This window comes from Heterocephalus glaber, unplaced genomic scaffold (genome assembly GCF_053883595.1).
Source record: "Heterocephalus glaber isolate CG9 unplaced genomic scaffold, H.glaber_assembly_v1.0 deba00001532, whole genome shotgun sequence".
NCBI classification, from domain to species: Eukaryota; Metazoa; Chordata; class Mammalia; order Rodentia; family Bathyergidae; genus Heterocephalus; species Heterocephalus glaber.
Window position 1 is genome coordinate 30,888,026 of NW_028258330.1, and position 16,952 is coordinate 30,904,977.

Consider the following 16,952-nt stretch of genomic DNA (forward strand, 5'->3'; position numbering starts at 1 on the left):
CATGCAATTGGCTGAGTTTATTTTTTTGTTCCTTTGTTTTTGTCACTTCTTAGAATTATGGAAAGTTCTATATGTTCATATCTTAATCTTTCCTTAAGGATTCATTTGGAATTGTTTTAGTATTTAATGCACAACTCTGCAAATATCTTTTAGAGCCTCGTGATCATTTTACTTGTTTTTATTTTCTGAAATAAAACTAAATAACAACACATAATAAATGTCTCTGTTTTCTGAAGTTGTGGAACCAAGACAAAAAACCAAACATCAAAAGAAAACACAAATTAATATTTTTATTGAATTTCTAGAATCAGAGGATAAATCCAGGTGTCTTCTTATTTCTACTAGCTGTCATTTTAATGGTTTCTGTCTTCTCTGGCTTTTTTGATCTGAAATAAATCAGAGAAAACCAAGGAATAGATTTTTAAAACCATTGCCCCCTATTAAATACACTCAGAATAATCTAGTAATTTTAGACTTGTACTCCTGTGTTCATGAATGATAAAATTAATTTATCTGTCAATATTACTCCTAATTATATCAACAGCATAAGTAGCTATAGTGCTCCTGATTGTATGAAAATGATTTTAATGTTTTATTATTAATTATAATCATGTCTTCTACTTTAAAACAGATTTTTTTAAAGTCATGTAGAAATAGTCTTACAAGTTTTTTATGAAATTTGATGGTTTTGATGCTTTTACATGAGTTTTCAAATTTTACTGATGTTATTAAAATTTATTATCCAATTATTAATTATTAATATATTATTAATATTTGGTGGTAATGGTGACATAATTGTTTAATTTACCTGAATCCCACATAAAATCAGATAGTGAAGCTACGTAACAAAAACTTAAATTTCTGGTAATCATATACAGTTTGGGCCAGGTGACCAGGTAACCTCATGAAACAAAATACAGTAAAAATGAATTGGTGGAAACAAAGAATAGAATTTAAGTGATATCAACACCAATATGGGAAAGGCCAAGTGATGAATATTAGAAACCAAACCCATATATTTTGTAACAATACAAACAGCATTGTTAAATTAGAAAACTAGCATGAACCCCGGCTTTCACTAAAAGTTCAGGGAAAATATCAATTTTACATAAAAACAGGAGGATAAAATAATATACCAAAGGAAGTCCCTGCAGACGACAAATGCATACAAAGAAACACAATAAAGGGCGTGTCACAACAAAGACAAACTGTTCCTAAATGAGATAAAGACGTGAAAAGCTTGATACTTAAAACAAATAGGCAACATGTATCACACAATTTTTTTAAAAAGAGGTATAACCCCTCAGGAAAAACTACAAGGACAAAAAAAAACCCTTCAGAATTGAAATCTAAAACAAAAGCCTACAACTGCAAATTAACACAACAAAATCAGGCTTATGAATTGAAAGTGAAAAAAACAAAATATTAAAAATCCGAAAGAAATTTAAAAAGAGACAAAATTATTTAAGAAGAAAATGACAAATACTGAATATAAATAAGCAGAGATGATTCAACAGATGTATAATAGTCTCAAACAAAGCAAAGAAATAGAATAAATGTAACAAAAATAATTGAGAGAATACTTCCCAAAACTGTAATATCTTTTTTATAATACATACAACGTCCTTTCCTGTGTGGAGCTGAGAAATCCTGGGACAATGTCTCTCTAAGGACACTGAGACCTGCCTGTGTACAGGAGAGAAACTTTGAAGGCTGTGTAGAGGAGTCTAAGCCTTTATTGACCAACTTGAGTTACAACCAGCCCTCGGGAATGAATCAAGTTTGTAGGTCAAGTGTCCACTGTAAAAAATTAGAACTGCAAATTGAATAGGCACAGCACCTACCTGAGAAATTGATCCAAAAGAAGCACACTGGAACATATTCTAATAAAATTACTAGACTTGAAAGAAAAAATAAGCAATCTTTGTAGCATTTTGGCAGAAATACAAAACACTTAAAGAATATTAGACTTCTATCAGACTTTTCACTTGCAATATTTCACACTAGAAACAAAGATATGGAATAACATTTAAGTTAAAATATTTAAGATACTTAGGGAAAAATAAAAGTGAGCCAAGGACTTGCTGTCCATCCAAACTGACTTGTATACAAAGGTAACAGGCAAATTTTTATCATATTCAAGAAACCAGTGATTGCTGTTCCCGTGCACTTGTTCCGAAGAACCTACTAGAAAAGAAAGCTCAGAAAAGTAAAGCTATCATAAAGACATTGAAATAAGATTGATAATGAGCATTAATTTTCACCTAGAGTTTTAGAGAGTTAAAGAGTCCATAGTATATAATGGTTATAGATGCTGACAACGTAGACAAAATACCATTATTTTTCAGAAATAAGGAAAGAATGGACTTATTCTTATTAAACTTATTTAATAGTTGCAATTATCATATTGGTAAAGTAATACCAGACTATTATATGCATCATGTGAATAAAGTTAATGAGTTAAAATGGAGTAGTCTGATTCTATCATCCCTATCTTTTTAGAACTGGATTATTGATATGGAATAAATATAGAACCAACCTAAAGAGTCACACAAGCCATACAATCCTGAATATCTGGTGGTAACAGTGACATAATTATTTAATTTACCTGAATCTCACATAAAATCAGATAGTGATTTAAATGATCAATAATCACTGCAAATCCACGAAGCATTTTAACTTACAAAATTATGACATAAGTGGTAATGTAGCCTCTGTCTGGTTTCTCTTATGGTACTCATTCACCATATTGTGAGGAAGCTCAAGCTACATAAAGAAGCCTGGCCAGTTCCAGTGGATCCCAGTGATGGCTACCAACAAAGATCAGACATGTGAGTGAGCAAGCCTTCAGGTTACCCAACCCCAGACCTAGGAATGAAGACCAGAGCCAAGCTACCCCTAATGTTTCCTGTCCAAATCTGTCATCCACAGCAACAGTGAGCATAATAAATGGCTGCTGTTTATATATAATAAATTATTAACTTTATAAAATTAAAATGAAATTTGTTTTATAAATAATGTAATGTTAGAATATATGAGTTCTGTCCACTGAAAAGATGTAGAAATTAATCAGCTCAGTAGCACCAGTAATGGTGTCACACAACAAATAGTTTTAATTCTTCCATTTAAATCCTCATCTCACCTGGCCACACTTGGTAGAATCTACATTATCAATGTTAAATAGTCGGAAAGCAGGTATCATTGTCATTATATTACTCTCAGCTGTGAAACTTTTAATATATTATCATTAAGCATGCTTGCTCCAAATTTTTCGTCAGGTACTAAGTTTTAAACCAAATTTTTACTTAACAATATTAATTTTATTTTTCTTCTAAAAGATGAAATTCACACTACTATACTTCTTGACACCTTATTTTTCCAATTTATTTTTGTAGATATATTATTCTTTGAATAATACCAAAGTTTGTGGGCTGGGGATTTACCTCAGTGGCTCTGCCACCTGCCTCGCAAGTGTAAGGTCCCTAGTTCAATCTCTGGTACCCCCTCAAAAAAAACCAAAAAACTAAAGTTTGTAACATTAAATTGTGTACTGCAATGCTAAAATTTATAATTATTTTGTCTTAGTTCTAAGCTTAAATTCATTTATTCCTTACCTCCTCTTATTTTATTTCTCATTTTCTATTTGTTGTTTGAATTCATGTTTGTCCTGTTATTGCCTTGATTTTTGTCACTGATATTTTTCCAAGTGGAACAAATGGGTACTTTAATATGAGTTCTTTCATATTTGTGAATGTATAAACTGTATATTGCTTGTATACATTAACTGCAATATTTTTCTGTCCAGTAATATGTTATTAAGTGGTTAACAACAGGTTCTGTGGAAGACTAAAATGATCACTTTCCCTGAAATAAATAATCCTACCATAACTGATTTAAATCTATCAACATGCTGTCAGTGATTGCAGATTTGGGGAGAGACACTGAAAATAACATTGCCTATACATAGCATCTCAACTATAGAGATATGATAGATACTAATGTCTCCAAGATCACAGATAACAACAAAATGTAGTAAAATAATTAAAAAGTAAGGAGTCTAGTACTTTTGCATCTGTTTTTAAAATTTTATTTAATTATAATTTTATACAATTTAAGATTAAATAATGACTCTGCTTACCTTGCTATAATATTCATAACATTTTAGCCATCAGGTTTTGGAAAACCACACAAATCCAGCACAATGGACTTACCTTATTTACTTTAGAGCTATGTTGACAATATTCTTTTGTTTTCTTTTACTAAATGTTACTACAGAAAACTCTGAGGCCAACGTTTTGCATCATGAATACTGAACTGATGAACTTTGTATTTTAAGTACCTAAAAATTCTGGATAAAATGGAAAATATTAAATAAATCACAATAAGACAAGAGATCTCCATAGAAAGGAGAAATAACATCAGTACAAGGACAATAATCTAAAAGTAATTCAGTGCCAACCCTCAGGTGTTAGAGAAGGCATAGAATCCTATAAGCCCAGTGCTAAAACTGTAATGCTCATTTAAAAACAACATGGTGGGGAGCAGTTGGAATTCAGATTTCATTTTATCCTCATGGGTTAGAAAAAGTAGCTATTATCCATAAAGCAATGTATCTCATGTCTTCAGCTTTGAATCAAAAGAGAGAAAATTACTGGCAAAAAGAAAAACTCAAGTCCTAAACCACTGTTAGATATGTGGTCCAAATTTAAATAAACTGAATGATGCATTGATAGTAAACCCAGAAATTAACCTAAAAACTGGTTCAAATCACTTAAACTACTGAACTTTCCATCAGAGACTCTCATTATATACAATCTTGTAATTATGAGGTCACAACCTCTTTGGAAGGCAGAACTTCACAGAATGTTTAATCCTTGCTGAAGATGAACACAATTGTCAAAAAGAAGAAACCAGTAAGGAAATCTATGAGATCCAATGGTCCAGGTGACTCAGAAAAAAAATCACAATAATAGAACTATATGAAAATATTTAATTGTGAAAGATGAATAAAAGTATTAGATATAATTAAAATAACAGAACTCTACGAAAAGGGGTATTTCAGTTTGAAAAAGAACCAATCAGAATATTTGGATATGAAGAATCAATCATTCATTTAGAGGTTCAAAAACATGAATGAGTGAATTAGGGAGGAGGTTAAATGCAGCTGAAGAGAAAATTGGTAAGGTAGAAAATGGAAATTACTTTCCAAATCATGAGACAGATGCAAAAAATTTCATAAGAAATACCAAAATAGTCTGACAACAATATAATTAAATGAGAAATAAATGTTAAAATAACAACTAAAATAATATATATTTTCCATAAAGTTTTAACTTTTTAAAAGTTTACCTAAAAGTGTCAGGAAAATCAAAATGAAAATTATGATGTAGTTAGACTTGAATGACAATGACAGTAGTGCAAATGAAGTCTTTGAAAAGTAGCTGGAGCAGTGTTAGATGGAAACAGGGAGCTTTGAACACAAATATTAGAAAGATGGAAAAGTATTAAGCTAAATATTCAATGCAATAAACTACAGATTAAATAGAAACTAAAGAAAATGGAAAGCTGGAAATGAAGATCATAAGTTAATGAAATAGAAAACAAAACAAAATAAAATCATTAGGACTTACAGCTAATTATTTTAAATGATCAACAAAATAAACAAAGATTTGTCAAGATTGATGAAATAAAACAAAATTAAGGTACAAAAAACACACTAAATATCCAAGAGATGAAAAACAAATACGGTTGAAACTTTAGACACATGAAAACTTTATTGCAGTAATCTTGAGAGGATATATGAACTTAAGAAATATGAATTTCAGATGATTTTAATAACACCAAATATTTTTAAACTATTCTTTAAAAACTAGCTAATTTATATACTGTATAATCTGTTCTAGTCATAGAAAAAGCTTTCCAAAAATATGGAGAGGCTTTCTTTCTAAAGTCATTTTAATAAGACAGATAACTTCAAACTGAAAATGGACAAAGGAAACACAAAAATAATATAAAAATGATGATAGTAATATTAATGACAATAATAACAAAGTTATTATGGGTTAGATACTCCTAAACTGATTCACATGTATAAATTGTCCTCATAACAAGTCTACAGTGTGGCTAATATGGTTGTATCACGCTGTGGGTGAAGAGACTTTGGAAATAGTAACTAACGTACTTAAGATCACACAGATTGTGTTATCTATACCCAAGGAGAACCTAGACAGTCTGACTTGGGATTCTCTGCTTTTAATTATAGACTTCAAATTTGTTAAGAAGATATTATGAAATCAACTGCAGTCATGTATTTTAAGTGGTAAATGATAACATAGGTGTGGAGAGATGTCCAGAGCATTTCTTCTGAGTTAAGGACTCAAATTCTTGTAATATGCAATCTCTAGTCCATTGTCCAGGGCTCAATAATATTTTATAAGTTCCAAAAAATTATCATCATTCTCCTGCAACTGTTCAAACTCAAATGTGCTTCTTTTCCATCCCTTTCTGTTCTAGCTTTATAGGCATAATAGTTAATAACCACCTTGTCACTCTCTCATCACCAACCCACCCCACTTAAGCCAGTCAGTGATTTCCTTTGATCTTCAGCATAATAAGCAAAATTCTTGCCTTGGCTCCAAGGTCTGGTCACAGGTGACAACACTGCTTTTTGCTTTCTGAGTGATGGCTGCACTTGGTCTTGGTGCTTACATATCCTCTTCCTTTGCCTAAAGCTCCATACCTAGCTTTCCCTTGTCTTCCAACTTTCAGATTTCACCCCAGTGGTTAGCTCTCCAGGGAACCCTCCTCTGTACTTCACATTTCCCACAACTATGTCAATTTCCCTTGTTTAAAATCTCATAACACTTCATACTTCTTAAGGGCACTATGTATTTTTGTACATGGACATCCATTTCATTCCACTTTCTCTTCCCCATTAGAATGTAATGTGTAGGAGGACAAGGAACTTGTGCTTTTTCCCTAACATTAACACCTTAGTGTCCAACTCAGTGTTCTTATTTTGCTGGAATTATTCATAGCTTATTAAGAGAAGAAAAAAAGGTGGTAGATTGTTTGAAAAATAGCTTATCCTTGTCTCTTGAAAAGCGATTTTGCTACTCCCCTATCAAAAGATAAGGGCTATTTCCTTGGGCCTTTAATCCAAATTGGCCTTGTAATTTCATTTCCTTCAAGAATACAGCAGAGGTAATGGTGTATACCAATCTGTGCCTATACCTTAAGAGGGTGTGAACTTCTAATGTCATTTTTGGACATCTGTGACCAAGACTTGGGTAACGGCAGGTGTCCAACAACAGAAAGGCCAAGATCAAAGCCATCCTAGACAGTAAACTCCCAGCCAACCTCGTGGCTGACCTCAGATACATGAGCAAGACCCACCTGGTGTCAGCTGAGCCTATCCCTAAAATCAGAACTACGTAGCTAACCCATGCAGTCGGCAGCAATAACACATGGGATTGTTTTAAATCAGAGATTTTGGAATAGAAGAATGAAAAAGAAAAGTTAAAGGGGAGAGGAAATAGGGGGGAAAACAAATAATGATATGTCATGAATAAATAGACAAAATTTCAATGTTAACCTCAAGGAAAAAAGACTCAGAATTTAGTGAAGAAGTCATACATAGAAAGGTCTAGATTCAAATAAGAGACAGACTTACTAAAGAGCTGGGTTTTCAAAAGAATGCAATGAGTTCACTATCATGGACCATATATTATTCTGAACAATAAAAGCAACATGGCATCTTAGAGCTAGAGCTTTAAATCCCAATTTACTCACTTTAATATATAGATAATTTTCCTTAACAGTTGCCTGCTGCTATGGGAGGAGGAAGGATATTGATAAGATTGTAGCGCCATAACTACAAGACCTTTCAGTAAACTCACTTATTGGTGAATCTGGGACCCAGTTGGTGCTTAGACACAGGCTAGCATTTTTCAAGTGTGACCTCAGATTCCCCAAGGCTGTGGACCCACAGATTATCCTCAGATTACCTGACAAGGACTTGTGGGAACCATCTCAGTACCTCAAACATGCTCAGATTGGAGATTTGTCTCAATCTCATTGTCTTGGAAGAACTCTGACTCCTATCTGGCTTTTCCAGGAGGTCTCCACATGAACCAGAGCTTGAACTTTCTTCTTACCAGTTTCTACCTTTATTCCCACTTCAAGCAGATAGCGGTCTCTGGAACTTGGGTCTCTGGAACCCCAGCTATGATCCTAAATCCTGCTCCAGAATGGTACTCCTGATTCCCTCAGGCCCTGTGCATCATGATACTATACTCAATAGCTGTACATTACTCTGCAACAGGAAGAATGGTTGGGTTGTCCTTGTTACCCTTTAGAGTTCAGCCCTGCATCCAGTCTGTTCTTATAATGTCACCTTTGACAACTACTGACAGATTTTGAATATCTTCCCATAGCCATAAGATCTTAGCATATCTCACTAGTAGGCAACCAAGGGTTAGATCAGGGATATTATTTTAAAAATCTCGATAAGATTTTTGGTAATCTGGACTCAGTATTATCATAGTATTTCCCGCCAGAGATTCTGCACTGTAGAGGATTACCTAGCTGTGGTGGGGAGCCTATGGCCTATGTGCTGCTGCTGGCTATCTGTTATCATTGAAAGCTCTGAAATATGTTCACCATCGCTAATAAAGAGCCTCTAAGAGCTGTCCAGGCCTAATTATTTATAGTCCTGGAGATATGCCAAATTTCATTAAAAATAATTAACAAGACACATGTAAATTAGGTAAAATCCTGTTTTCTATGTGAATCTCAATTATTACATTATTTAAACCTTTCTCTTCATACTGGACTATTTTATTCTATGTGCTATCCATAAAAGGATGAAGAAGCTAATGCTGATGAGCAGGATGGGTCTAGGCTCTCTAAAGTAAAAGAAAGAAAAACAAATGATGTTGTTAGTGAACATCCCACATTAGACTTTCTCTGTACTGGGCTGTGTTCTAAGTGTTCAACTTGATTCATTTTTCCTCAGGACAATTTTATTAGGTGAGTGCTATGATTATCCTCATTTTACAGATGAGGATGGCAAGGCCTAGGAGGTTATACAACTCACCTAAGGTCACAGAGCTAGTAAATGGAAATACAGGAAGCAAACTTCAAAGATCTAGTCCAGCAGTCCATGCTCTGAACCCCTACACCTTATGTCCACAGCTCCTCATGACCCTGCCTGTTACCAGAGGTGGAAAACAGCTTTGTTTCCAGGCAGACTCTTCCTGTAAATCAGAAAATCCCAACTCTGGTGCCCACAAACCTGAATTTTCCAATTGTGCTTGGCTCCAGATCCTGGGAGAATTTGTAGCAAATTGGGAAGGCTAGAACTGTCTACTGCCCACTCCAGCTAATTAAACTCCTCCAACTGACACTTTTTGACCCTCTCCAAAAGGGTATTATTTTTAGCTTGTGAGGGTTAAAGGGGAAGGAAGTGTGCCAGATTCAGGTTGTTAGAGAGGAAAAAAGAAAAAGGAGCTCAGATGGATGCATTTAGATTAGGACTTCATTTAATAATAAGGTGGAGAAAATTGGAAATCTGGGCCCATCTCAAAGGCCATGAGGAAGGTTCCTAAACTCTGTCAACCTCTTTAATGGTTCTGTAACATTAAAATGGGTGGAATATTTCTGTGCTCACACATTCCCAATGGGACTGCAACTGCAGATATTAAAAAAATCTAGGAGGTTACTTATTATTATTATTATTATTATTATTATTATTTTATTACTATTTACTGCAGTGAAAGAAGAACAATACTTTGCAGGCTAGGACAGAGGTAGCTTTTCACCTTCTCACCCCTTTCACTTCCACAGCTCATCAACAGCCCCATTCTGGCCTGTCCTCAGAGGTAATAAATGATGTATTAACATGACCCTGATTAGGAAACTGGGAGATTGCTGCACAGTGCTCCAGGTGATAAAGATCAGGGTAGACACTGCGCAGCCCTGCCACTGATAAGGCCGGGCTCACAGGGCCACAGGAGCCCATCTGAGGAGTGCAGTCTGCAGTTCCGGTTCCCAGGACCCCATACATCCTGCTGGTTTCACTCTTCTGCCCACTGCCTCTTTCTGCCTTTGGCCCTTTGCTCTCTGCTTCTGTTTCAGTGATTAAAGACACAAGATCCCTAGTTATTTACCAGTGGTTCTGTAAGCTGTCGAAACCCAGGAAGCTCAGTCCTATTAAGCCGAGGTTTAAAACCATGTTGTACTGTGATACAAACCATGAAACCCTTAAGACTTAGTTCACAGGAAAAATAGTATTTTTCCCATGCACTTCATGTGATTAATAGATGCCATTGTTTAGTCTGACAGCAAAGGCTCCATTGTACAACAAGCTAACAGTTTCCCTCTTGGATAGAGTAAGAAGAGAAAATACTCATGGCACATAGAAGGTCATTTTTCTCAGGACTCAGTGCATTACTATCTTTTAAGAAAATGTTGATGGAATTCTCAGCAAATGCAATAAACATATCCAAAAGAACTGAAACAATTCAAGTCTTGAAAGACAACTGTTATGAGGGGGAAAGGTGACTAAGTGTACTAATATAGAGTAGGTAAGGGCCAGACCTTTCCATCTCCACTCACCTACTTACTACCTAAAAGACCTTAGGCAAATCATGTCACCATGTAGACATACCTCTATTGCTGTAAAATGATTAATAGTGGTTACCTCATAAGGTTGTATGCAGAATGCCATGAGATGATGCTGCACAAGGTCTCAGCATTGCTCTGGTACACCATGAATCCTCCCCTAGTGTTAGCTGTTATGAGATCATCAGTGGGCAGGAGGACACCTGGGGCAAGACCTAATCCCCAGCATCATCTTTGGCATGAGTTAAGCTTTGCTTTTCAATCCTCAATAATGGCTTTGCATAATCAATGAGTACAGGACATATAACAATGGTCATTGGTCCAGAGCAATTCTCATTGTTGATACCTCACTCCTCCTTCAGTGAGAAACTGCTACTTAAAACATGCTCCTCCAAAAGTAAATAATGAATTAATCTAGGAGACAATTTATGAACACTATATAAATTGGATTTTAATAGTGAATGGTTGTTTAACATGTAATGTGTCTAATAGTAAATTAAATAATTATTTTATTAATCCATATCTCCCAAAGGAACAGGAAAAATGCTTCAACTTGAACATTCTGAATGATAGTAAATCAAATGATCAGTGGTTTTCAATATGGGGCAGTTTTGCCCACCTACTCTCATACAATGTCTGGAGACATTTTTACTTGTCACAACTAGGGTGAAGGGAGTTGCTAATGGTATGTAGTGGCTAGCGGCCAGGAACTCTGCTAAGCATCCTACAAGTGCATAGGACAGCTTCCACAACAATGACTCATCCCCTCCTAAATGTCACTAGTGCTGAGGTTAAGAAACTCTAGTCTAATCAAACTTTCTGCAGCCACAAGAAGACCTTGGATATTGTAATTTAATATTAAGTTGCCTCAGTGTGTGAAGAAATTTAGCTTAAATTTAAACTACTGACAATGAGTTAAAAAGATTTCACATTAAAAACTCATTTGAGACTTATTTATAAACAAAATAGTTCTTGATTCATTTTGGTTTTTATATTTTTTAGAGGTTTATTTTCTAAATATGAAAGTGGGCTTCTGGATTATAATTCCTTCAAGGTTTCTGGAAGTAGCTTTCATGATTTAGTCTTTTGAGGAAGGGATGAGCATCAGAGACTGAATTGATGCTATCTTATGATGAGACCTATTCCCACAAACCTATTCCCCTGCTCTACTAAAAAGAAAAGAAATTCATTGTTGAGATTTCACTTACCTTAAATTTAGTGTGAAGATTTTCCTCTTCCGAATGCACTCTGAATGTGGTTTCTAATGTAAAGATAGAATTTCCCTAATAATTGCCCACATGGAAATCAAAACATTCAAAAGTATGAGGAGCAAGGTATAGACCCCATTCATTGTTTAGTTTTCTTTGCTTTTTGTACCCAAAGAATATAGCTTTGCCCATCTGAGAAACTCATTAATGACAGAAGAGACATTTTAAGCACTTCCTTGAAAATGAGACATGTTTGCTGTTTTTGGAAAATACCAGCCTGGTAAAGATCAAATTCAGTAGAGGGCAAAGCTACCAAAGTAAAATAACCTGGTCCTTTGATTTCAGAGGCCCTTGGTAGGAATTTGGTACTTTCCCACCTCCATACCCCTTGAATTCCCATGGATCAACCAAAGTGGTCTTGGGAAGCCAAGAGAAAACCCAACTAAAACTGATGAGTATTTAATGTGGATGGATTGTGAGCCAGGAACTGTGCAAGGTTCTTTAGCGGCATTAGTTACTCCAGAGGAATTTCAGAAGCTACAACTTGGTTAGAGTCAAAAAAAAAGTTTCTTGTTTAAATTCACATTAGTCCAAATTTGGATTAATAACATTCGTTTTTAAAATATCAGGGCACTCTCAGAGTTGCTGTCTTGTTTACGAATTATCCTTTATCCTGTTTCCATCTTCACAAGGCTGTGATTTCCTTGGAGTAAAACCCCTTAAAGGCAAGAAGTTTATCTGAAGCTATTTGTCCTCATGCCTAGAAGAATGCCTGGCCTATGGGAAGTCCTCCTAGATTCCTTCTGAATTTTAATCTCAACATGGGTGGATGTTTCACATAATCCTTGGAATATAGAAGGAACTATAATACATAATATATATCAACTTTATGCACAGTATACCAAGACTAACAACATACAGTGGGTGCCAAAATGTAGAAAGACTAACTGCCAGAACTGGTGAACAGAACTGCCATGGTACTGGTGAACAGAACAAACTCAATGTTTCCTCATGTGGTCTTTGTACATGGAAGGGTCCCTTAAAAGCAAAGTTACATATTTACAAATGGATCCGGCCAAGATTTGCTGGCAGTGCCTGTGCCCTGAACAGCACCCTCTGATGCCTCCTGTGGAGCCATGCACTTCCCCAAGCGACGTGTGGTCCCTGAATAGGACAAGTCAGTACTTTGATTGGAAGGAGACTTGAAGGACATGAACAACTGAGCCTTCTTAAGCAGTAGGTACAATGTAAACAACCTATAAATGAGGCTGGAAAGCAATCGTGAATAAATTTTGTAGAAATAATCACATTTTTTAAAATGAGAAGAACTAATGCATGACTCCCTTTCATGAGTAATTCTGTGATGTCTACACATTGCTAAAATTGAGTTGTCTAATTGAGACTTCAACTGGATCCTCAAGATGTAGCACATTTTGCCTTTGCTTCCTATCTGTTAGCCATGTTTTCATTCCAGTTGCGCATCTATCATGTTACTATGTCATTTACTGGAATAAGATACCACCTCTAGCTTGGAGGAGCCATTTGAAAAAGACAGGGATCTCTTACTGTTAGGATGTGATAATGGAAAGAAATAACAATGAAAATAATAGTTAGCATCTACTGAGTCTCTACCATGTGCCAGACACTGTGATAGGTATTTACAGTTTAGAATAACTTTTTGTGTTTGGGCTTCTGAGATAAAGGTCCCACCCCTACCTGACTGATGGTCCTTTCCAGGGGTCCACTTTTCCCTATGCTTACAAGAGAACTGCAAGTGAGATTTAGCACCAACATGGCAAGCATCATACTAAGTACCTTTCCTTATGCAATCTATATCAAATAAGTTCTTGAATCATAAATATTTGGTAAGAAATCAATACATCCATCCAAACTTCATAATTAGAACATCAAACAAATAAGTACATCATGGTCCTCTCATTCAATAAATACTTATGGACTATATACTTTGGGCAGGACACTGATCTAACCCCAGACCTATGCAGAAAATAAGACAAAAAAATCCCAGCCCTCAGGAGAGCTGACATCCCATTAGGAAAAAATATATATAACAATCAAAAGAAAAGAGAAATTATTTTATATAATAATGAGTCCAGAAAAGAAAATAAAACAGGCCCATGTAATGGAAAAGTGTTAGTTAGTAAAGGATAGGCAGAACCAATTGAGAACAAACGATCAAAGGAGGCCCACCAGGGAGATAATACTCCAGCCAAAAGAGACAGCCTTCCCAAGATCAGATGGAAGATTTTCACAGAAGGAGGGATGGGTACACACAAAGCCCCAGGGTGGCCCAATACATTAAGAGGATAGTAGCAGAGAATGAAGACAGAGAAGATCAACAGGGGGCTGAACACAGACTGTGAGAGTTATACTAACGAGCTAGGAAACCATTGTGGAGTCTAAATAAGGAACATGACATAAATCTGTTTATTTTTTAAAGAGATCTCCCAGGATGCCTGATGGCTACTATCCCAGACGGTCAAATAAAAATGACTATTTGTCATTCTAAAGGGCATTCTTTATTCATTTACCTCAAAAACACTAACCGGCCTAATGCTCTGCCAACCCTTGAGGCTGCAATGGTGAATAAAATATTTGGAGCTCCTGCCCTCATAAAGCTTGATGTCTCCCAAGGCTCACAATTCCACACGTGGATAAGTTATTACTGGGCCCTTCCGTGGTTGGGGAAGGGACAAAGTTCAGTGGCTACTGAAGACATAGCCAGGACACTGTACCCAGATATAAAGTGACAGAAACCTCTTGTGGAAAAGTGGCTTCCAAACTTAGATGCAATGGTTACCAGGAGTCATCTGCACGAACCAAGAGAGTTAAGGAAAAAGGTTTTATGACAAAGGAAATGTCATTTTGAACGTCTAGAGGGGAGAGAGAAGATGTCTTAATGGGCCTGGGACAGTGACCTAGCAGAGCAGGCAGGAGCAGAGTTTAGGAGTGATCTAAGAAAAGCCGGAGAGGGGACTGGCTATGCGTGGGTTGTAAATGCTGAAAGCAGCCATGGCAGAGTAGGGGCCGCACATCCTCATTCAACAGCGCCAGAGGCAGCGTGAAGGAAAGCATGCAGGCACAGGAGAGGGCAACATCAAAGGGTTTCTGTAGCTAAGTGATTGCTTTGGCATTCAAAATGTTCTTTCTCCACCTTCCAGAACTTTCTTCCAAACCCTTTGGCACCATGGCTGGCATGGGGAAGCTGCCTCAGCCTCTCATGAGCCCATGGGCAGGTAGGTCCACAGGGCTGAACTGGGGTGGTTCTCTATCAAGTGCCCCAGAGAAGGAGGCCATGCTGGCTGTGGCCTCGCCCACACCTGCAGATAGCTATTTTCACAGCTCAATGGGCCACGCCCCATCGGCCTCCCCTGACAAGCAGCACCCTGCTCTGCCAGATGTGGGTGATGGGTGCTGTGGCCCAGCAGACAGGTGCGTGAGCAGTAGGCTCCAAACTGAGAGGAGAGAGTTAGGACTATTGAAAGTGAATATTTCAAAACAGAGCAAAAGTGTATGCTCTTTACTAATGTACATAGCTTTCTACCATTGGTGAAAATAGTAGTAAGACACACTAATAGGACTGGCTTCAGAGTCAGTCATTTGGCCCAAGTTCAAATCCTCATTCCCTGATTCGGACACCTCCTGGCTCTTTGATACTAAGCAAGTTGTTTAACCTCTCTGTCTCTCAGTTATTCCATCTGTAAATCAAAGCCAAAAATAATATCTAGTAAGAGGTTTTTATTGAGGGCTCAGGAAGTTAATAAATGCAAGGCCCTTAGAACAATCTAGGACATATGATACATTCATTAAATGTTAGATATCCTTACTCCCTATACTGTACCAAGCTCTAGGACTTAAGAAATGGATAAATAGTTAAACAGTGCAGAGACTACTGAGCGAGAGGAAGAGAGAGAGAGAGAGAGAGAGAGGGAGAAGTATAGAGATCGTTTTTTGTTTACCTACTATGTGCACATATTTTTTATGTATTAACTCTGAAGTCAGAGAAAACATGCATGTTTAGTTTGGGGCTAATAAGGCACAAAGCATTTCTCCTAAAAATAATAGAGTGCCACAAATTCTTTACTAGAGGAAAATAAGTAATAATTTCTACATAATGATGAGGCTACAAACAACTGTGTTTGGGAAGTGGGGGTGAAGTGTGGAAAGATACCAAAATTGTAGTAGAAAGAAATTTGATAGTTGCTCTCCTTAATCATCCCTAATAATTTTCCCTAGCTTTACCATCCTCCTTTCCTAATATCATTTCTGGATATTATCAAAATTTACATTTAGATTTCCTCTTGGAGCTTGAGTTACAGGAGCCAGTGAAAACATGGATTCTAACTCCACGGGACAGAATGCTGAGCAGAAAAAGTCCAGGCTATGGATCCCAGACCCACCTTCCAGGTAGGAGGGTGTAGGCACCTTGCTCAGCCCCTTCACTTTGCTTTTTGCCTGCACAGTGGATCCTGGCCATATATACTTTACATAACTGTAGCAGAACCAAAGTTATATGCAAAGCATTTAGCATACTAGCACCAAGTAGTGGTATTTCCTTTCTTCATTGACTTGTTTCCTGATTAATGTCTAAATATGATGCTAGCCATGCCAGTGAATCTAGAAGGAACTATGTCACATGACCCTGAAGGAGATTCTAGTCAATGGAATCACCAATGCACCCCTCCCCACCAGGAACTAAGCCTTTTTCTGGCTCAGAATCACTGAGAAACTAGATGTAAGAAACCACAAGAAATGGGCTTATATGATTCTTCCTATTATAAAATTGACTTACAACATGAAGGTGCAACAGGAAAATAGCAAAAGCAAAGATGAAAACATGTAAGAGTCAAAGCCAGGAGTTAGGAGAAATGATAAAGCATGAGCACAGAGGCCAACCAGGAGGTGGGAGAGAATCAAGCAGAAACTCGATGAACAGACTTCAGAAAAAGTCCTCCAGTGAAGATCAAGGACCTCTTGCTCTGAAGATCATCAGTATTGGATTCCATGAAGCACTGTATGACAGGAGCCACTAAAGCCTAATTCCACCATGGTTCTCCCCTTCTTGAGTCCTGTTCATCCATTGTTCCCTGGGGCCCAGCCATA

The 16,952-nt window shown here is 36.6% G+C and overlaps 1 long non-coding RNA gene across 1 annotated transcript; it reads right to left on the reverse strand.

Moving 5' to 3' along the window:
- Positions 1-270: 270 nt before the first annotated feature.
- Positions 271-4,917, reverse strand: LOC101703626 (uncharacterized). The gene is made up of 2 exons (XR_015441921.1): positions 4,212-4,917; positions 271-386 (listed from the first exon to the last, which is right to left on the reverse strand). It is a non-coding gene; the product is annotated as an uncharacterized LOC101703626 (long non-coding RNA).
- Between the last annotated feature and the right edge of the window lie 12,035 nt (positions 4,918-16,952).